A 24,059-nucleotide genomic window follows, 5' to 3' on the forward strand; every position below is an offset into this window, starting at 1 on the left:
TTACGATAACTTTCTTTGGAGGTTTTGGTCTTGGATTTTCTTCTATTTGGAAGTTATGCATGGTAACAATACCTCCTTCATCCATAGCTTTTGTAGGAGGCCCATATGCATTCTACTCTCATATTCTTGACATCCAAAGGCCAAGAAGCTTATGGAGAGGTAGGAAGCATACCCAAGCAAGTTTGGTTGAACAATATATTTTTAATTATAATAATATGGTTGGGTCTGTTATTGATAGTGGCAATCAATTTCCCATTCCATTGTGAATCACACAAATTCAAATAATATTTTCCTTTACTAGAGAGAAGAAAGCTTAACAATGTTACTAGAATAGCCTTTTCCTTTATTAGAGAGAAGAAAATTGAATAGTCTTACTTGGAATCCTTATTAGTATCTTTGAAGCTTGGTTACAAGGGAGAACTTACTAAGGGCCTAGGGCATCGTGTGACATACTCAATCCTTTTCTTTTCTTGGGCTTTAATATTTTGATATGGAGCAATCTCATTTGTAATGGTGAGAAAAATGGTGGGTTATTTTCATGAGCACCTTCCCTATCATCTCGGAATTGCAATTTGATCTTAAATCCTTGCTTGTCCCTTCGAATTGGATGCTTTTCCCTTTTATCACCCTCTGTTCCGAGCCTCGATTCATAAGCTATTAATTTTTGAAGGATTTTATGGGAATCAGATGTGTTTCCACATAAACATACCAAGGTATCCACCAACCAAATCCCAAAGATCTTCATCATCAACTTACATCCCTTAAATCATTGCAAGCAAAGATTGATGTATACCTTTTGCAACAACAAGGTTTCATGCTATAGTCATCATTGTAATCTTACTTCTCTTGTAGCCAAAATGATTGGCAAAAAGTCATTGTATTGAAAAAGAAAATTCTATTTTCTTTTGAGAAGGGAGGAAGAATGTTAGAATATATTGTTAACATTTTCTAGAGAGGGGGAATGTTAGAAAATTAGAATGTACTCATATGAACATGTACTTAGAGAATATCTAGGAAGATAATATCTAGATATTTAGGAGAACTAGATAAGATGGATCTAGAACATGTGGATGATTCTTCACTAAGAAAACCTACCATATCCACACCTTCATTGTATATATATGTGTACTCTCACCTATTCCAATGTAGGAGTGTGTAAGCAAGTGAGCAATACAAGTGTGTGGTTCATTCTCTATCTCATTGTCTCATTGTCTCTCTCTCTTTCTCTCACCATCACTTTCACTACAAAGAGTGCATTCCTCAATGGTAAAAACATATCACCATTTTGATGTGGGCTCTATGTGATAGAATGATTCCACTGTCTTTTGAAGCTACAGAAAGTTGTATCATTATAGCCAATTGTTTTCTACAAAGTTGTATCATTATAGCCAACTCTCTAGAGGACTCTATCATTATAGTCCTCTAGAGATTGAAACCCTTCTAATTCCCTTCTATTGAGTACAAACAAATTGGGTGGAGTCAACTCCCTGATGAATGCCACGATCAAAAGGCAAGTACTAGAACAAATCCAAAGATACATGAGAAGAGAGAAGGAAAAAATAAAAAATGAGAACAAGCTAGCAGTATAAGCCTCCTTTGACGCCCTTGGCGAGACTCTTTACAGAAGTCCTAATGGTGAATCAAGGTCCCCTTTCAAGCCAGATGTGTCCTAGAAAGGTTGATAAGGATAGACCAATGAATGTACTCCCGTTGCCAATCTTCAAAGGAGAATACAATGAAGACCTTGATCTTCATATAGCCAAGTTCATGATAGCGTGTTTAGCCAACAATGCTAGAATCCTCGAGCATTGATTGGCTATATTCCCTACCACTTTCAAAGGCATGGCATTTCAGTGGTATGAAAGACAAACATCAAGAAATTTTGGCACATGGGATGACTTGAAGGTGGACTTTCTCACCAAATTGTGGCATGAAGGTTTTAAAAAGCAAATAAGAGAGAGTTCATGAACTTAAGTTAGTCCTTTGGAGAATGGGTGGAAGTATATGTCTCCAGAATGGAATCCATATTGTAGAGATGGACTAACTATAACTTGGATGAAGGCATCCTAAAGGGAGTTTTTCTTAGAGGCCTACAACTAAAAGTTCGTAAGTTTATGGAGCTAAGAAAACCAATCAACCTGCAAGCTATAGTGGAAGGTGCAAGGTTGTATGATGAAGTTGAAGCAAGACTATTGATGACCTCAGGAAGAGGAGTCCTACCTTCTCTGATGCTAGGAATGGTATACCAGCCAAATGCAGTCCCAGGGTCTATTTCCTACCTTTACCCTGAGATGCAAATAGTACCATACTATAGTACATAGAATCCATAATGGCCGCAGATAGTGCCTCAAATGATGGTTCAACCACAACAATAGTGGTCTCAAAGATTTCCCCCAATTGTAAATCAATAGCAATAGTGAAACCCTACCAACAAATGAAAGTAGCAAACCAACAATCTCAACATGAGCTTTGAATCATAATCAAAATAGAGGATTCTCTTGAAAAACCCAACTAGTTTATGTAGTGATTATATAGACTTCTCAAAACCCTACTACGAGTATTCTAGTAGGAGAAAATTTGAAGGACATTTGTCTAATTCACATACAAGCATCAAGAAAGAGCTGATTGATGTGATTATAGAACAGTAGTAGACACTAAAAGCAAATATTACTAGTATATTTAGTACCATAGGAGATGGAAGAGATATGATGTGATCGAGGACATGGTGTAGAAAGTACCATCAAGAATGAACTTTAACCATTGAATGTACCAAAAAACCAAATGTTTAGTATTGTAGGAGGCAAAAGAGATGTGATGTGATCAAACACATGGTGTATAAAGTACCATCAAGCATGACATTAGCCATTGAATGTACCCAAAAACCAACTATTCCTAGATCCTTCTGTTTGTACTGCCTAAGAAAGAACCACACAAAGGACTGAAGGACAAACATGAAAGAAGGAAGAAAGATGAGGAACCATGGTTCAAGCTATTGGAATCCAAGATGACAACCCAAAATATCATCCCAAAGTTAAAGAGAAAGATAGTCTACTGGTGGATAAAGATCATAATTGAAATGTTAGAGATGTGGAGAAAAGAGTCATATCCCTCCAAATTTCCAAAGCCCTAGAAGATCCATGGATTACAAGCCTCTCTGTAGAAGCCAATGCAAAAGAGAAGGGGGTCTTCTAAAGATTATCCTAGTTCACCAACCCCCTTGTCAAGGCTAATGCCATAGACAACCAACAGAAGGATCACGAGCCTGTCTCCAATCAAGGAGAATTAGAGGTAGTTGCAGTTATGTGTGCCAAGAAAAGAGTATCAAAAATTCCAAAAGATAATATTTCACTCAGCCATAAAAGGTTAGAGAGCTAGTCCAAGATATAGAACCAGAGGACCAGGATACAGAAGAGATAGATGTACCTCTAGTGATAGTTAAAGTGGTAATCCAACCCTGGCTTGAAGAAAGAGAAAAAATGAAAGTGGGTATTGTCCCATTCCCTAGTTGGTTGGAAAAGCCCGTAGACCCTATCAAGGAGTATGACTCGGTAAAGGACTTGGATACCTTTCACCCTAGTTTGACATTCTGACAGCTGTTGATATTGTCTCCCAGTTTGCAGAAAGAGATTCAAAAGTATTCTCAGGATTGCTAATCTTATAATTGTTACAAAAAACAGTAAGCTCCCATAGCCTATAAAAGAAGTGGATGTGGCCAACGCCTTCCTAGATCCCGGCACCCTAAAGACTGGCATCTGGATATGATCATGATGCACCTTACTAATAAGCACTAGTCTTGCAATCGAACAAAACTTAGATGGTCCTTGTTATGTGGCATTCCTAAATGCATCCTCAAAAGATGAGTTCTTGATTCAAGAAGTAATTGACTCTCAAACAAAATTCGAAATAGCCTTGATACCATTTCAACATTCCAAAGAGCCAAACAGGTCCATTGAAGATCGAAGCTGGTTTTAGCAAAGCATCAGATGAGGACACCAGTCCCTTGAAGAAGTCAGGTCTATATCTAGAAGCAGTCCGCGGGATCTTCATTGGAGAAGTAGAAGATGAAAAGAAGTTGTATTTTATTGATGGAGATGTCATGGAAAGACATCTCAAAGTGGGAAGCAACCTTTCATAAGAGGAGCTGTTGACCCTTCATAACCTATTAAAGGAGAATTTGGACGTTTTTGCTTGGTTTTACAAATACTTAAAGGGGATTGATCCCATTGTGTGTCAACATCACATTGACCTAGATCCTGATGCTAACTTGTACGAATAGAGGTGCACAAATCCAAATTACTCCATCTTGGTGAAAGTAGCGTTATTGAAGCTCTTAGAAGCTGAGTTAATCTATCCAGTGGCCAATAGCAAATGGGTTTTGCCCATCGTGATTGTACCTGAGAACAATGGAAAGTTTCGGATCTATGTCAACTTTCGAAAGCTGAATTCCAAAATAAAGAATCATCATTTTTCTATCCCTTCACCATAGTGATAGGTCATGAAATTTATTCCTTACTAGATGGTTTTAGTGGACAATCAGATGCAAATTGTAGAAGAAGACCAGTCCAAGATGACCTTCATAATAGAATGGGGTACCTATAACTACAAGGTGATGCCATTTCAACTTTGTAATACCCTTGGTGCATTTTAGCGATTCATGATGGGTGCATCATCCTAAAATCACTTGCATGATTTCATTGAAGTATATCTAGATGATTTCTGTCTCTTCGGTCCACTCTATAAGCATTGGGGACACTTGGAGTAGTGCTTTGATTGATGTCGGGAGTATGCAATTTCCCTCAACCCCAACAAATGCATCTTTTGAGTCTCTTTAGGTGTTATATTGGGCCATATTTCCTTTGTGCAAGAAATAATAATAGACCCTACAAAGATTGAGAAGATGGTAGCTTTGATAGTACCAACCAAACTCAAATAATTGAGGGGGTTTCTTGGCCATGTGGGCTACTATAGGAGGTTCATAGCACATTTTGCAGCTAAGGGAGCTCCCCTACATAAGCTCTTAAGAAAAGGTGCAAATTTCATTTGGATAGATGATTGCAAAGAAGCATTTAATGCCTTGAAGCAATGCCTCATCAGAGCATATATCTTATAGCCTCCCGATTGGATGAAGGAATTAAATGCGCACACTAATGCATTAGTTGAAGGGCTAGGCATAGTTCTCTATTAGAAATATTACTCAAAGTTGGACCAACTGGTTTATTATTCAAGACAAAAAGTCATTGATAGTAGGGAGTAAAACTATACAGTGAGACATAGCTTGAGTGCTTGGTTATGGTATTCACCTTGGAGAAGTTTTGACACTATCTGTGCTATCAACACACTTCAATTTTTATGTGGACCATGAAGCTTTATCCTTCTTGATGAATAAGATAAATGTTAAAGATAGAATGATGAGATGACTCCTTCTACTCCAGGAGTTTGATTTTGAAGTGGTTACCAAGCATGGTCCTTCACATGTTCTGGCCGATCATCTATCACAGATCCCTCAAATTGCAAAAGGGGGGGGCAAGATGATCCAGACATTTTTGATGTAGCTTTATTTCTTGTAGAGATTGAGACTCCATGGTATGCAGACATTGCTAACCTCTTGGCCACACAATAGCATTCTCATGGCATCTCTAGTAGAGAGAAGAATAAGCTTATGTTGGAATCAACCCCCTACACGTTGCTGGGCAGTGCACTGTATAAGAAAGGCAAATATAAAGTGTTCCAAAGCTGTATTTCAGGAGATGAGATCGAGATCGTTGTTGAAGGAAAGCTAGGATGAGCCATGTGGTGGATACTTTGTGGGATAAACAATAGCCAGGAAAGCTCTACTCATAGGATTTTGGTGGCCAACCCTCCACAAAGATACCTATGATTACTATAAGTGATGTGATGCCTGTTAAAAAATGGAAAAGCCTACAAAAACTAGTGCCATGTCGTTATAGTCCATCCTTAGAGCTTGTCAGCCACGCACTCACTTTCTAAACAATATCATGAAAGAGCTAACATAGATCTACAAGATTCACCATCATAAGTCCACACCCTATTACCCCAAAGCCAATGGTAACTAATTGCATCCTCTGTTTGATCGTGACAAGGATAGTTGTTGCACATTATAGTGATTGGGATGATTAACTTATAGAAGCCCTTTATGCATATAGAACCTCCCATAAGGCCACAATAGGATAGACACCTTTCCAGTTGGTCTATGGTACATAAACCATCTTTTCCATTGAACTAAAATTGCCCTCTTTGAGAGTGGCTATCACCAAATAGTTGGGAGATGCAGAGTCCTTGTAGTACAGTCTATTGCATTTAGAATGTCTAGACGAGAGTTGGAGGATGGCCTTACAATGCATGGAAACCACACTAGCTCGATGCAAAGTTTACCATGATAGCTTCATCAAACAAAAAGAATTTAAGGGATGTGATCTTATCCTTGCCTATGATTTATGCTTTGGCAAGTTTCTTGGAAAGCTCCAATAGCACTAGATGGGCCCTTACAAGGTACTTGCAGTCAATCCTTATGGCTCTCTTAAGGTCCAAGTTATAGATTCCTTTGATGATCCCTTTCTGATCAATGGCTATCACTTGAAGAAGTATTTTCCCTTGGGGATCTTGACAATCATAGAGACGACAGTCCCTTTCCCCCTTTGGTGTTGCTTTCTAATGCTTTTCATGCAATTTGTAACTCCTCTGTTCCAGCCCCTACCCTTATTCTGTTTCCTTTCCTTCCAATCCAACAAATGTGATAGGATTGGTTCTGAACACTGGGATTCTTATTATTGAACAAAAAGAACATATATATAGGTTATGGGAGAAAATGACTTTGGTCCCTACCATATCAACCTACTCTTCGAGAAAAGGTAGAAACACCCTTGGGAGTAAGGAGAAAAAGAAGAAGAAGAAAATAAATAAACAAATAAACTATTATAGGAGAAACAAAAGAAATTCCCTATCATAACGGGCCTTTCCCTAAGAAAAAGTAGTAACACCCTTGGGTGGAAAGATAGCTTCAGAAAAGGTGGTACCACCCCACAATCCAGATTAGCTGACTCATCAGTCAAACTCTCCAGGATGCAATCCCGAAGCCACCTCCCTTTGTACGATGTGTCATGTTACTCTGCAAGTGTCTAACTCCACAAAAGCGCCTAAATTTAGACCAAGTTTTTGATATGTTGGTTATCTCCTTGGGTATGCCCCTTCATTGGCAGACATTGCTCATCTCTCATCAAAAAGCTCAAGCTAATCTTCATTGATAACCCCCTGAATGATTTGAGCATTCATCCTAATTGGATGTGGATGCGAGTATGGATTTCCCTCTGTATTCATCAATAGAGTGTGAGACAAAGGGTGGGGTGAGTGATCAGTCCTTACCTTTCAAGTTCAAATGAGAGGTAAGATGTGTAAATGGAGCATTGTATGCATGGATTGGGTCTTTCAATGCACAAAGCACTATTTGTTCCTATGCATGGTACTATAAGGCTCCTTGGCCTTCCTTCTTGCAATGTATGTCGGTAGCACAATGTGGGATGCATTATTGCACCATCAACTATGCACAAGGCATACAAACCTTTGTACAATTGGCAGTAGGGATTACATCAATGGGTGTGAGGAAGTGGGTTTTCCTTCTATATCTTCCAATAAAGTGTGAAATAGAGGGGGTATTGAGTGTGAGTAACATTTCCTTCAATTGATTAAGAGATGAGGATTGAGGAACATTTTGACACTAGCGATTAGGTACCTTCATGTTTTCCTCTACACATATGGGACACGCCTCTATCACACCACATCAAGACATGCCACTCTATTTTGTGCATTGCACTACAAGGCTCCTTGGCCTTCCTTCTTGCATCTATGCTAGATGGGTTGGGATGCACTGATGCACCATCAATTGTGCACATTGGCATACTCCCTTTGTGCCATCCCTCTTGTCAATTTCGAAACGGGTTGTGAGATATGGATCCCATTCATTCCTCACTAAGTGACATGAGCTATGAAGTGAGGGACTGCGCTATCATTCTAACATGAGTGGCTATGAGTTGATTGTTGTATTCTTCATCATCCACAACTTCATGGGTCTTTATCAACAATGCTACCTCCTTGGGTGTTGTTGCATGGTTCCTGTCAGCCCTGATTGAATCATGTTGTAATGAGCTATGGTACCTCTTGCAGTCGACTTCAAGACCTCGCATATCAATGACTGTCCACATTGACCACAAGCTAAATGGGCCAAGTGTTTCTAATCCTACCTCTTGTGTTTATATATGAGTGTCATGTCTTAAGCATGGGGACACAAGGGTCTAATTCGCAACACCAATTCGTTAAGGTCTTAAGTGGGGGAACACGTCCCTGTGCATCTATGCTGCATATAATCATGATGCACCTCTCTATTTAACCTTTAAAAGATGCAATATCTTTTCTTTACCCTGTTGGGGTCCCTTCCCCACCTATCTGTCCTATTCATCCCATGCATGGGGTCTTCCCTTCTCCATTTGGCTATTTTTATATTTTTCTCGTTTTTTCATGTGAATGCACCATTGCTTCATCAGAACTACACTGTAATGTTATGACCCTATTCACCCATTTGAATTGGCCATTTTTTTCTTTTACAATCCCTTGTCCCGACCTATGATTCATCCATTATTCATTTTTCACCATTTTTATGCTCTTCGGATGCATTTTCTTAGGTACATCTCCCATTCTCCTGGAATTCAAAATCAAACCTTACAATCCTATTTGTCCCTTTGAGTGGACACTTTTTCCTTTTATTGCCCTCTATTCCAAGCCCTGATTTATAAGTTACTAATTTTTGAAGGATTTTATGCAAGTTAGATGTATTTTTGAAGGATTATTACTCATATAAACTCTAATTCATCTTGACTAAGTAATTCATCAATGGCTTGCCTAGTCTTTAAAATCACAAATATATTCTAGATACTTTGAGTGTAAGAAATTTCAATTGGAAGGGTTTTAGGACTCAATGGAGAAGAGAGAAATGAAAATAACTTTTGGATGAGAGAGAAAGAGAGGAGATAAAAACAATTATTGATGAGAGACAACAAAGAGGTGTCTTTTTAAAAATAATTGATAAGAGAGAATAGAAAGAAATGTAAAAAGTAGTTTGGATAGAGAGGTACCTTTGTCAAATTAGTGTAGGAGACTTCCAAAAGTAGTATTGTAGTATTATAGGAGAGAGTGCTAGAAATTTTTGAAGCCAAAGTAGGGGTTCAAAGATTTCTAGCATTCTCTCCGACATTAATAGCCTTGGATCTTCACACACACACACACACACACACACACACACACACACACACACACACACACACACACACACACACACACACACACACATTCTCTCTCTCTCTCTCTCTCAATACTATAATATTACCTTTAGGCATTTCTTACATATTAATAGCTTTGAATTTTTATCAATACACACACACACACACATTCTCTCTCTCTCTCTCTCTCTCTCTCAATACTATAATATTACATTTAGGCATTTCTTACATATTAATAGCTTTGAATTTTTATCAACACACACACACACACACACACACACACACACACACACACTCTCTCTCTCTCTCTCTCTCTCTCTCTCTCTCTCTCTCTCTCTCTCTCTCTCTATGTATGTGTGTGGATTTTAAACATTCTTTTAACTTTCTCTTACAATACTACATTTGGACCTTTCCTACACATTAATAGCTTTGGATCTTTATTAACACACACACACACACACACACACACACACACTCTCTCTCTCTCTCTCTCTCTCTCTCTCTCTCTCTCTCTCTCTCTCTCTCTCTCTATGTGTGTGTGTGTGTGTGTGTGTGTGTGTGGCTTAAAACAATTATAGCAACTCTCTCTTATAATACTATAATACTACCTTTGGGCTTTTCTTACATTAATAACTTTGGACCTTTATCAAAATACACACTCATATTCTCTCTCTCTCTCTCTCTCTCTCTCCAACTTGAGATCAAATTCCTATATTTTAAAAGTTTTTGGCCCAAGTACAATTAGACTAATTTACATTTTGATTATAGTTTCAATAGTGTAATTTTTTTAAAATATTTAATAAGGCCTTTATTTTTCCAAATACACAATGCAAAAGACAAAGCCATTATACGTTATGTTAATTACTAGTTTTTTTCTATTATGAGAAATTTTTTTCCCAAAAGAGAAAACTTCTTTTTGTTCATAAGGTCCAAATATTTCAATATAGTTCATTAAAAAATCTCAATCTTTTATGTCTCATATTAACACATATCATAAATACACACATAATTTGATCTTCCTAGCTAGTAATTATTTTTTATCTCTTCTCTCTCATAAAAAAATATTTTAAAAATTTTCTCTCCTCTTCTCTCTCATAAATTTTTTATAGATACATACATATACATATATATATATATGCGTGTGTGTGTGTGTGTGTGTATGTGTGTATATGTATATTTGTACACACACACACACACACACACACACACACACACTCTTTTTCTCTTAACTCTATTGAGTCCTAATGATGAGAGAGAGAGAGAGAGAGAGAGAGAGAGAGAGAGAGAGAGAGAGAGAGAGAGAGAGAGAGGCCATGCACAAATACATACACATACACACACATACACATAGAGAGAGAGACGTATACACACATGCACTGCTTAATTTATTACTCAGCTAATAACTTAATTACTATTTATTTAAAAGTTAATTTCAAAATTGAATATATATATATATATATATATATATATATATATATATATATATAGAGAGAGAGAGAGAGAGAGAGAGAGAGAGGATGCATATCCTAAATCTCCTCAAAGTGAAAGAGTATCCTTACCTTGGACATGAATAGGATCCTTTTGGTAGTGAGACTTTGTTAAGCGATGAATCAAAGAGGAGTCCACTAAAGAAAATGTCTACCAGGTGACTCTGAGTGAGCCGATAGAAGCTCAAGTTAGAATGAGAGATGCATATGTGATTGAGCTAGATCTCGGTACGTTGGATGAGCCATCATTGATTAATAGGTTCTATGCTTAGTGTGGAAGAGAGGAAAAACTACGTATCCTTGATCCAAGAATTTCGTGATATTTTTGCATGTGGAGCTATGGTGAGCCAAGGGGTATTCCTTCCAGTGTAGCTGTGCATACTATTCCCCTGAAGGAAGATAGCTATCTTGTTTGAAAAAAAGTGAGACATATGCCTTTTGAGCTAAGAGACGGTGGACTATTTGAGGAACTACAAAAATTATGCAAGGTTGGCTTGATATTTCATGTACAACATATGGAGTGGTGTTCATCAGTAGTTATTAAGAAAAAGAAAAATAATCAAATCTGACTTTACATAGATTTTAGGGAGCTTAATATACAGTCTATTCATTTATGGACTGCTTTGTCAGTTATAACCAAATGGCTATCATAGAGAAAGATAAGTTGAAAATGACATTTATAACTATATTTGGCACCTTTGCATATCATGTTATGGTTTTTGGTTTATACAATGCACTAGGTTATTGGCAATGCACGATTGATAAAACTTTTGGTGATGTTCTCCTAGAGAAGTTGAAAGTCTTTATTTTTAACCTAGGAGCAGCCACTACAAGGGAGAGACAGCTCATTATTCTAAAAAAATGTTTCAAGTAGTATAGGCACTTTTGCATTGCTTTCAATACAAGGAAGTGTGTCTTTGGAGTGCCCTATGGATTACCATTGGGCCATGTGGTTAGATCAACAGCTGTGGTATTGTGATCGATCTTGAAAAAATAAAGGCTATCATTGCTATAAGTTCACCACGTACTCCTAAAGAAGTGCAAAGCTTTTTATCATCAATAAAATATTATCTATGATTTATTAATACACTAGCTGAGAGGACATTGCCCTTGACAAATTAATTATCTTTTAACTATCTATTTGTTTGGAGTGATCTATGTCGAGTATCCTTCGAGGATGTGAAGTAGAAATTGGCAAAAGAGCTAGTCTTGACAACACTTAAAAAAAGTGAGACATTTTATATATTTTTAGCAGCCACATGATGTATAGTATATGTTATTTAGCCCACATTTGGGAGCAGTGGTACCATCAAATTACGTTTGCCAGCCATAAATTGGGGGTGTTTGAGATTAATTATACCTACATATATGAAAATGTAGTATTTTATACAAAGGCAGAGGGACTGAGGCTACTGTTGAATAAGTTGTAGCTACCTGACCACCTATGAAGTGACTGATTACTTTGCATGAGTTTGACTATGAAATTAGGAATAAGCCATTGAAGTTGCAGGGAATCATTGAATGACTTGTGGATTTTAGGGAGCCAAAGGAAGTCTTGATTGAAGATAGTGACCTTCAGGGTCTATTTAAAATCGGTACGGTCTTTATTCCATCCTAGTATGCTGCTATAAGGCACTATCTATCCGCAAGAGAGAGTATAGTTGCTTTGTCGAAGGCTAAAAAGAGGACAATTAGGCAACAAGCCTTGAAATTTGCCTTAATGGTAGAAATACTATATTGACAAGGGGTCGATGATATTTATCACTGATGTGTCTGTTAGAATATCAAGCTCATTTAGTGTGTGTTGACCGACATGAGCTGGACACAGCTAGTCTAGCCATAGTAGTTAGATACATTAAATAAGTCGGTGCCTTTGGTGTGAATGGTCTTATGACCGTAGGTTGTATCTTTCACTATTGAGTGTGGTATAAATAATAGAGTGTGAGAGAGGAAGCATGTTGCTTCACTCTGTCTGTCATCTATCTGCCTCTTTGAATCTGAACATGGTATCAGAGCTTCATCCATGAGGCTGTGGGAGAATGGGCATGACAACTTGCAGTGCAAAGGAGATGGAAGTAAGGAATCAGGAAAAATCGTGGACTGCCTCCTGAAACCTGTGTTTGAAAATCGTGGACTGTCTCCTGAAATCTGTGTCCTGAAATCGTGGACTGCAACCTGTGTTTGAAAATCGTGGACTGCCTCCTGAAATCTGTGTCCTGAAATCGTGGACTGCAACCTGTGTCTGAAAATTGTGGACTGCCTCCTGAATGGACAGCAACCTGTATCTAAAAATCTGCGCCTGCTGATCTGAATGGATAGCAACCTGTATCTGAAAATCTGCGCTTGCTGATCTGAGTGAATAGCAACCTGTCAATCTTCAGTGGGGCACCTGGACAAGGTTCATAGAGCATGTATGCTCACTATTGAAGGTATTTGAAGTGTGCAAGGAGTAAATGCTTGTGTGGGAGCTCTGTTATGAGCTGGAGTGACAGACACAGACCTGTAATCATTTCTGAATTGCTATAAACATGAATGGACAGCATGCATTCAGTCATTACTGACACACAGGAGCCTTGTACTACACTCAGAAAGCATCTTTGGAGCACAAGAATGTGTCAAAGCATGTATACATTGGATCAAATGTCTTGGAGCTGAGATCTCTTGCTCAGAATACTCAGATCTGAAAATCTGAAAACTGTCATACACAGTCAATGACAGAATACTCAGATCTGAAAATCTGAAAACTGTCATACACAGTCAATGATAGAATACTCAGATCTGAAAATCTGAAAACTGTCATACACAGTCAATGACAGAATACTCAGATCTGAAAATCTGAAAACTGTCATACACAGTCAATGACAGAATACTCAGATCTGAAAATCAATGATAGGCTGAAAACTGTCATACACAGCCAATGACAGAATACTCAGATCTGAAAATCAATGACAAGCTGAAAACTGTCATACACAGTCAATGACAAGTACTGTGCATTACTGAAGCAATACAGGTCATCTTGGGGGTTCCATCATCTATATGAACTGGCCTATACATGCTAATGCATGGAGAATTGAAGCAAGCAATGAGCATCATTGAAAACTGAATTTTGAAGCTGAAGTAAATGCAGTTACACTGTCCTGGCTAATTACAATTTTGGAGCTGCTTGGAGCTTGGTATGCTGAATTCTGGTTGACTGCAACCTGAAACTGAATTTGTTGACACACTCAGTTTTGGACTTGAAATTGCTGCTGGTTACTCACAGTTTACAGTTTTCAGACTGCATGTATGTACCCTGGCAGTGAGGTTACATAAGCTTAAGCTGAAGCAAACACATAGCTTATGTATTGACAGTTATATCTACAGTTGAGACCACTTGTTTGTGGGTTGTTTTGGGGTGTCAGTGGGCTGAAATACTCTGGTTTTTTTATTGCAATTAATTGCAGAAAACTGTCATAAACAGTTTCGGGCTGAAGTTGAACTGTTAAGAAAATCTTGGTTTGCAGGTAGTCAGGCAAGGTCTGCAACATGGCAAATGCTGATAGAACTGATAATGTAACCCAGATTGTGGGAGAAAAGCTTGATAGCAACAACTATGCAATATGGAAGTTTCGCATGGAGAACTTTCTGATAGGCAAAGGATACTGGGACTTAGTGACAGGTGTTGAGGCTGAACCTGAAGTTCCAGATAGGAATCCTACAGCTGATCAAAGACGAGCACATCGAGCTTGGACGGAAAGAGCTCGCAGAGTTTTACATTCGCTGTCATTATGTATATCGGATGCTATGGTGATGCAGATCATGAACTGTAAATCCCCAGCAGATGCATGGAACATATTGGTCAGGTACTATGGCACAACTACAAGTGCCAGGAAGATACAACTGAAGCAAAAATTCAACAACATAGAGAGGAAGAACAGATCCATACAGGACTATGTCACGGAGATTAAAACCTTAGCAGATCAGCTCGCATCTGTTGGCTCACAGGTAGAAGATGAGGATATGGTTGCAGTGACCTTAAATGGCTTGGGTCCGGAGTATAAGTCTTTTGACACTTCAGTATCTGTGCGGGCTGAGATGCCTGATTTTAATGAGCTGGTTGCATTATTGATTCATGAAGAGGTGAAGCTTGGCTTAGCTACAGGGTCAAGCAGCTCTAAGAATAAGGATGCAGTTTTTTATTCGAATCAGCGTGGTCGTGGTAGCCGTGGTAGAGGCTATGGATCTGGCAGAGGAGGCCAGCAGAATGCATCCTATAGTAATAGCAATCAGCAGTCATCAAATGCAAGAGGTAGTGGCAGCTTTCGAGGTAGGGGGAGATCGAACTCCCGTGGCAGAGGCTCATGGCAGCAGCAGCGTCAGTCAGACAATCCAAATAAGGACAAGGATTGTCACTACTGCGGAAAGTATGGGCATATTGCAAAGGATTGCTGGAAGAAGCAGGGAAATCAGAAGGGCAAGCAGCATGGACATTATGCTACGTCCAGTCAGGCAGATGACTCTGGTGATAGTCTGTTTGCCATGCAATATGTCAAAGATAAGGCTGCTCAAAAATCATCTGATGATGTAGTGTGGTACATTGACTCGGGGGCGTCGAATCACATGACCCCTCATGGTGACTGGTTCACGGATATGGTGGCTGAAAAGCATGGCTATGTATGCACAGGTGATGACACGCAACATAGCATTGAGCATAAAGGCAAAGTGCCTCTGGTTGTACATGATGGCAGGAAGAAGAATCTTCATGATGTTTTGCATGTTCCTTCGATTACGAAGAACCTATTGTCTGTGGGTCAAATGACAGAGCAGAACTTGCAGGTTCGCTTCAATAAGCATGGCTGCTTTATTGAAGAGTTTGGCAATGGATGCAAGTTGATCGCGAAAGGCCACAGAAATGGAAGAATGTTCACTCTTGATGCTACACTGCCAGAGCTGAATTCCGCTATGTTTGCTCAGGGTTCTGGCACTATCAGGGACTTAGAGATTTGGCACAAGAGAGTGGGGCATGTCAATTTGCAGAGGCTGCAGACCATGCAGAAGAAGCAGCTGGTAACAGGGCTACCTAGATTCCAATATTCAGATATTGGTCACGTCTGCGAGGCTTGCCAGTTTGGTAAGCAGTCACGATTGCCGTTTGTCAGGCATGTAAGACAGAGTACACGACCACTGCAGTTAGTGCACTCTGATGTTTGGGGACCAGCTCATAATGCATCTATGGGGGGTTCCAGATACTATGTATCCTTCATTGATGACTACAGTCGATATACCTGGCTTTACATATTGAAAACAAAAGATGAGGTCTTTGCTGTTTTTCAGAAATTTAAGGCACAGGTTGAGAAGGAATTTGAGTGTTACATCTCTTGCTTGAGATCTGATAGCGGTGGGGAGTATGTCTCCAATGAATTTGCTGATTTTTTGGCTGAAAATGGCATTCGTAGGCAGCTAACCTGCAGCTATACTCCACAGCAAAACGGAGTAGCTGAAAGGAAGAACAGGGTTCTAATGGAAGCTGCCAGGGCCATGATGAATGAGAAGCATATGCCGCTTTACTATTGGGCAGAGGCTGTTGTGACAGCCGCATATATTCTGAACAGGACTCCCACTGCAGGCGTTCATGACATGACACCGTTTGAGAGGCTCTATGGCTATAAGCCGGATGTAAGACACATGAAGGTCTTTGGCTGTCTTGCTTATGTGCACATTCCAGATGAGAAGAGGAAAAAGCTGGATCCCAAAGCGCATAAGAGTGTGTTCATTGGATACTCGCAGGAGAAGAAGGCATACAAATGTTATGATCCCTCTACCAGGGAGACTTTGGTAAGCAGGGATGTCATCTTTGATGAGCTGGGCTCTTGGTATGTCTCACCAGTTGCAGTGCTATCCGATCTGTCTTCCACTCATGTCTCTACAGTTGATATGCAGTAGAGCACTGCTATGACAGGCCCTATCAGTCAGACAGTATCCCCATGGACAGGGAGATTGAGGAGCTCACCGTCCACTGACACGGGTATGTCAGTGAGGGGGAGACATGATGTCTTGGACAGCAAAGGAAAAGAGAAAGTTAGTGAGGATGGTATGATGACACCTGGCAGAATGACTTCGGGCTATGAGTCTAGTGATACTTTAGACAGCGAACTTGGTATTCCGACTGTCTATACGCCTGGCACGAGGCAGAACAGGTACATTCCGCCTCATGAGAGAGGTGAATCGAGTGGTGCACCACAGCCTAGACGATCGCAGAGGGTCAGATACCCTGTTGACAGGTTGACGTACTCTGGTTATTCTGCAAAGCATTATCCATACATGACAAAAGTGATGGAGATCAAAGAACCAGGTACTTATGCTGAAGCTGCAAAGGATGAAAACTGGTGCATGGCTATGGACGAAGAGATGAAAGCCTTGGCTGAAAATCAGACTTGGGATTTGGTACCACTGCCTGAAGGGAAAAAGCCTGTTGGCTGCAAATGGGTGTATAAAATCAAATGTAAGTCTGATGGCAGTGTAGAAAGGTACAAAGCAAGGCTGGTCGCTAAAGGATATGCTCAGCAGTATGGCTTGGATTATGATGAAACATTAAGCCCGGTTGCAAAAATGGCAACCATACGAACTGTTATTGCCTTGGTTGCTGCAAACGGCTGGAAATTGCAGCAGATGGATGTTAAGAATGCATTCCTCAATGGTGATTTAACAGAGGATGTATACATGGTTCAGCCGGAAGGGTATGAGCACCCTGATTTTCAGCATTATGTGTGCAGGCTGAAAAAGGCACTGTATGGGCTAAAGCAGGCTCCGAGAGCCTGGCATGCTAGGATCAGCAGTTACTTGCAGAGTCTTGGATTTGTTGTTGGCAGGGCTGATCACAGCCTGTTTACAAAGAAGACTGACAGTGGCTTGGTAGTGCTGGTCATATATGTTGATGACTTGATAATCACTGGAAATGATGACATGGGAATTCAGCATGCTATGAAGATGCTGAAATCTGAATTTGACATGAAAGATCTGGGAGATCTGAAGTATTTCTTGGGTATTGAGGTCGTACCAGCTGAAAATGGCTTATGGCTGATGCAGAAGCACTATGCCATGGAAATGCTTAAGAAGTATGGCATGGCTGAATGCAAACCACTGGATACACCTCTGGACCAGAATGTAAAGCTAGACATGAACACTGGGGCTGAAGTAGAAGATGTGACTATGTACAGGCAGATGGTCGGCAGTCTGATTTACTTGACCATCACTAGGCCTGACTTGAGCTATGCAGTAGGGCTTATAAGCCAGTTTATGCAAAAGCCGAGAAAGCCGCACTTGGATGCAGTTAGACGCATCATGAGGTATGTTAAGTCCACTGTAGACTATGGGCTGTTCTATGTCAGAGATAAGCCCTTGATACCGATTGGATACACAGATACAGATTGGGCAGGATGCTCAACTGACAGACGATCTACGAGTGGCTATGCCTTTGGCTTTGGTAGCGGCATGATCAGTTGGAGCAGCAAGAAGCAGCCTACGGTTGCTTTATCTAGTACTGAGGCAGAGTACAGGGGGGCTACATTGGCAGCATGTGAGATTGCTTGGCTGCTCAAGCTTATGGCTGACTTGGATATTCAGGTTGATGCTCCAGTGAAACTGTTATGTGATAATCTGAGTAGTGTACTCCTGGCCATGAATCCAGTTTACCATGCTAGGACAAAACACATAGAGGTACACTACCACTTTATTCGTGAGATGGTCCTTGTAGGAAAGGTTGATCTTATGCATGTGAGGACTGATGAGCAGGTAGCAGATATCTTTACCAAGTCTCTGGGTAAAGATAAGTTCTGTGGTTTTAGACAGCTACTTGGAGTACATATGCTGTCTTGAGCTTGAGGGGGAGTGTTGGAATATCAAGCTCATTTAGTGTGTGTTGACCGACATGAGCTAGACACAGCTAGTCTAGCCATAGTAGTTAGATACATTAAATAAGTCGGTGCCTTTGGTGTGAATGGTCTTATGACCGTAGGTTGTATCTTTCACTATTGAGTGTGGTATAAATAATAGAGTGTGAGAGAGGAAGCGTGTTGCTTCACTCTGTCTATCATCTATCTACCTCTTTGAATCTGAACAGTGTCATGCCCGAGATGAGGTTTTGTTATCTTGGAAGAGTGTCATGACTCCATTGGTGAAGTGCACTTTGCTGGATGGTTGACAAAACATATTGGTGGCCGTCCATTTTTTCAAGACGAATTTGCATGTGTCAAAATATGTGATATACGTCGTAGACATGACAATAGGGAGAATAGGAAGCCCCCATTGACTCCTATCATGGCTACACTACCATTTGAGAAGTGGGGCATTGATTTTGTTGGACATGTATATCCTTTATCAACTACACGAAAGCATTATATCATTGTAGTGACAAACTATTTTACAAAGTGGTTTGAAACCCACACTACGATAAAGGATAATGCCAAGAAAATGGCTAGTTTTATTTTGGAACAGATTGTTTGCCATTTTAGTTTACCTAATCAGATTGTGTCTGACTGTGGGATATATTTTTTGAATAAAGTGATTGAGGCTTTGACGGAAGCTTTGAAGATTAAACATAATAAGACCATGCCTTATAACCCCTAAGTTAATGGGTAAGTAGAGAGTACTAATAAGTAGCTTATGGGGATTTTATCCAAGATTGTATTTGAAGGTAAGCATGATTGGGATAAGAATTTGTATGTGACTATTAGGGCTTATAATATGACATTCAAAAGAGCTATGGGCCTTTTAAATTAGTATATGGAGAAGAGTGTGTTTTACCTTTGGAGATTGAGTTGCCTACAATAAGGTTCACTCTAAACCATTCTTGGGTGAAAAGGAAGTGTTGCAAGAAAGGCTCACTTCCCTTACACATCTTGATGAGATTTGGTTGCAAGCCTAGTTACATTAGGAAGTGGGAAAGAAGTGGATGAAAATGTTTCATGACCTTCATGCTAAGAAGTATACATTTGTTAAGGGCCAATTGATCCTATATTATGATGCCCATCGTAAGCTCTTCCTAGGAAAGTTGGAACCCAAATGGGACAATCCTTATAAGATTATTCGTATAGGAAAGAATGGATCTACAACCCTTTTAGTGGATTTGTATGGTGGATTTGCAAGGGATAGAGTTCAAAACTTAAGTAAACTTGAATAAACTAAAGCCTAGTTATGTGTAGGGGGGCTGATGTTTGGAGTTGGTGCCTTTGTAGGTCCTTTAGGATGTAGCTTAGACTTGCAGAGGTACCAAGACTATTGGATTGGAAAAATGATTCCTTATCTTGAGTATCCATATTTAGAGCAGGATTACCACATCAAGACAAAGTGATCTGGTGGAGTAAGGGTTATCATATTACTGAGTAGTAGGACGACTATTTTACGCGAGATATTTGAGTCTATTGCACCACTGTCATAGAGCTTTTACTATACCCCTATTGAGTTTAGTGAGAAAGGAGGGAGGGATTGTACTTGTTTTACATCCCCTCTCTCGGTTAGATTGTGACTATCATAAGTATGAGCAGGTTGATTGCTACGGCATATTATATCAATGAAGCTATGATTTACACATTATATTTTGATAGAGCTTCTTGAGGACCTACTAAGCATGCAAGTGTAGGGGTTGTTATCACCCCCCCTCTCGTCATCGAGTAGTTTTAAAAATGGGAGTATATTTAGGCACTACTTTTACAAATAACATGGTGGAATATAAGGCCTTGCTTATGGGGTTAAATCTAGCTAGACGTGGTGGTATTAGTTGATTATTAGTAGTGAAAGGCGATTCACAATTAGTGATCAACCAATTGAATGGGACCTATAGCATGAGAGATCCCATTCTAAGGATGTACCATCGTGCAACCTTGGACACCCTTGAGATCTTTGAGGCGGTGACTTGTCAGCTGATTCCTTGATAGTGGAATCACTTTGTAGACTCCCTGGCTAATTATTCCTTTGTTAAAGATATCTTTCTCAACTATAGTCTTGAGGGGCTTTTACAATTGCCTCCTAATGTTAGTTTAGGGCTATTGTGGGGGTTGCTTGTGCTGACATGCCTTGTTTTGACTGTTGGAGAGAGCCTCTTGTTGCGCAAAAGCTTCTTGTGGCCAAGTCCACATGATATCCTTCCTTTATGAGTTCTTTCCCTTTATGCTATATGTATATGTATATGGGATATTTTTCTTTTGTTAGGGACTGGCATTTAAGGCATGAAGTCTCGAGGTTAAGTTAGGGGTGTGTCTGGGGAGGTTTGAGTAGTTGTCTGCCTCCTGTAAAGACGTTGTCGGGCATATAAAGTTATGTCTTAGCAGTAGTCCTAGTGACCCTATTCTACTAGCCTCTTGCGAGACAGCTATTTCTAGGAATCCTCATTAGTTGTGAGGCATCTAAGGAAGGCTGCTAAATAAGAGAGAAAAAAACAATGAATATATTTGAAATATATAAGTTATAAAGGTGTATAAAAAGGGTTTCTAACCCTTACAATAAGGAAATAAAGGGAAAAAATCCAAGGATAGATGTTCATTGCCTCTTGAAAGGCTTGGTAGGTTCCTGGGAACGCTCGCCACCTGATGCCTTGCCTTCCTGGGGGTGGCATTTAACTCAACAATAAATAAGGGTGGTTGGAGTGAAAACAAAAGTGAGCGGAAGAAAAAGGAGTTAGTGTCACCTTACGAGAGCTTGGTAGGTTCTTGGGTACCAAGACAGGACTTGAGGTCGATGCCTTGTTATCCTTGGGTCACAATATGCTTTAGCTCCCTCCTTTTGACACATCTGAGTACAAAATAAGGAAGAATAAAGATTATCTAAAAGAAAATATATGAGAGAGACTATAGGAGTACTTGGCTAGTAGGAGTTCCTGGTCCAGTTGTCCTAGGTCATCCTAGATCAGGTAGGTAGGTCATCAGGTTACCACTTAGGATGACTTCTTCGATAGCTCTTGTTGGGGGTAAAGGTGCCTCCGCCTAGCCACCCGTATATTACTACACTGACAGTCACCACCACTGTACACTGCAGGTGGCAAGCGCCCGCCACTGTCACTTTATTCTTTATTCTTTTAGTGATAGTTTGAATAAAGAAAGGCCCAGTCACACATTGTGACTGTTGGAGTTTCCATTTCTTGTCTCTCTCTTTCTTGCTCTTGCTCTCCCGCCATAGCTCTCGAGTGCAAGCTTCGATCCTTCTCACCTTTCAACTAGTATCAGAACACGGATTCCTGACTCTTGAGCTTCGCTCGTGGCATTCCCAGCTTCCCATTGACTCTCCACTCTCATTGGGTCTCCTTCCCGGTAGCCATAGCTCATTCTCTTGAGCTCTCGTCACTCCCCGGCTTCTTGAGCTTCTTCCCGGTCTATTGAGACACCATCAGGGCATTGACATTGAGGTATTGCTTCATTTTCAGAGATTTATCTTAGTCCATAGGTCTAGGTAAACAGGGTTTTCACAGGTTGTGGGCAGCCATAGCTCACACATCTTGGAGCTTCCTTCACCTAGATCTTGCTTCCAGCCTATCAAGACTTGCTGGGGCTTGGTGTAGGCCTTCTTTGGCCCCCATTTGTGCCCCCTTTGGGCCCCATTTTTGACACGTGGGACAGCAGACCCCCCCAGCTAGCTCACGTTTTTTTTGCTCCTGTTTCAAAATCTGGCCCAAAAATCACTCTTTTTGTCATATCTCAAGCATTCGAAACCCGATTCAGGCAAGGTAAGAGTCTAAGTTGGGGTTTTGGCATGCTCCAGATGTGATGATGATGTCAGATTTGCCAAATTTTGATGACAAAAATAGTTTGAAACAGATTTCAGGTCTGAGACAGCATGTATTTGTATGCCTATGCTTGTTTGGACATGACTACATAATCGATTTGATGCCTATTGCATCCCGATTGATTGGGAGATTGAAGCTACATGTAATGCTATGATTTTGGTCTGATTGTGGGGTTGGAAATACATAGTTTATAATAGTAAATGCATGTTGAATACTCTTGGGATGAAGCTATCTTTCATGCTTTGACATATGCCTATTGGTTCCAGGTGTATGTCTTGGGTTATGCTATGATGTATTGATCATCGAGGGATGATTTGTCATTGGATCCAGATGATTTTGGAAGCTTGAGATTATTTCAGCCCGCACTTATTAACATCGGTCTATGCTTGACAATGGTCAGTGCTTTGACAGTTATATGCTCTTTGGGTACATGCTTACCCAACGCCTACGGCTTGATGCATTGTCTTGGCACAGTATACCATGTATCTGTTGAGCTTTAGTGCTCTCTGAAGACTTGACTTGGATTCTCATTTGCTATTCTGGAATTTTGTATTAGATGTCACTCTGGTTGTCAGAGATCTTTATTGGGATGTATGTCTTGCTCATGGATGCTACCTACAGTCGCTCTGTAGCCGTCATGCTCTTGGGATGCTATTGAGGCATTGTCTTGGTTACCTGTCTTTGGTACTTTGACTTGGTTTGATTGAGTTGTTGAGCTTGTTTATTCACCTTTTGTGCCAGTGGGAGCATCTTGTATGCTTGACCGAGATTGAGCATGAGGTTTATGCTATTTGAGCATTTTTGCACATACTTGAGACTTTGGGATCTCTTATACTTACATGTTGCATGGTTCATGCACTGATATCTGGAATTGCTTTTGACCTGAGCTTGGGCTTTGCACTCTAGTGAGCATACACCCTACTGGTGTCAGGTCTTGCCAGTGTTATGTATACTTTGCCCTATTGTCCAGGGGGTATGCCTACTCATCACTGACGGATGCGTTGGTGACATGTTTGGTGTTTTCTTAAGGTCTTGATGACTGTTTGGTGTTGATTTATGCCCATTTATGTGGCTGGTTATGTCTTGGTTGTCATTTATGGACTTGGTGCAGTGATTTGGTCAGAAATAGACTCTCACAGTACCCTGCTATCATTTATTACAACAAGCATATAACTCCAAATTGACATGGATTTTTCATGCTGAAATGTTCCTGAAATGATGTACTTTCACTAATACTCGGTGGGCAGCAGCTTTGGTTACACTTTTCTCGCCATTTTCTCTCGATTTTGGTGATTTTTTGGTCATTTTCTGTAGTAAATAGCAAGTAGTTTTGAATTGTCTACAGTCTTCCAGCCTGCATTATGGTGAGTTCGTTCACTGATCATGCTGTTTTCAACATCACTAAGCTTGATGGTATGGATTACTCTTATTGGAAGAGCCAGATTTGACAGGTATTGATGCAGAAATCGCAGATCAAACCATTGAGGTTCAGCGCGGCCAGCCGCCTGCAACTATTTCAGATGAGGAATGGTT

Source organism: Lygodium microphyllum, chromosome 4 (genome assembly GCF_053477565.2).
Source record: "Lygodium microphyllum isolate KBCC chromosome 4, Lygodium_microphyllum_v1.1.10, whole genome shotgun sequence".
NCBI lineage: Eukaryota > Viridiplantae > Streptophyta > Polypodiopsida > Schizaeales > Lygodiaceae > Lygodium > Lygodium microphyllum.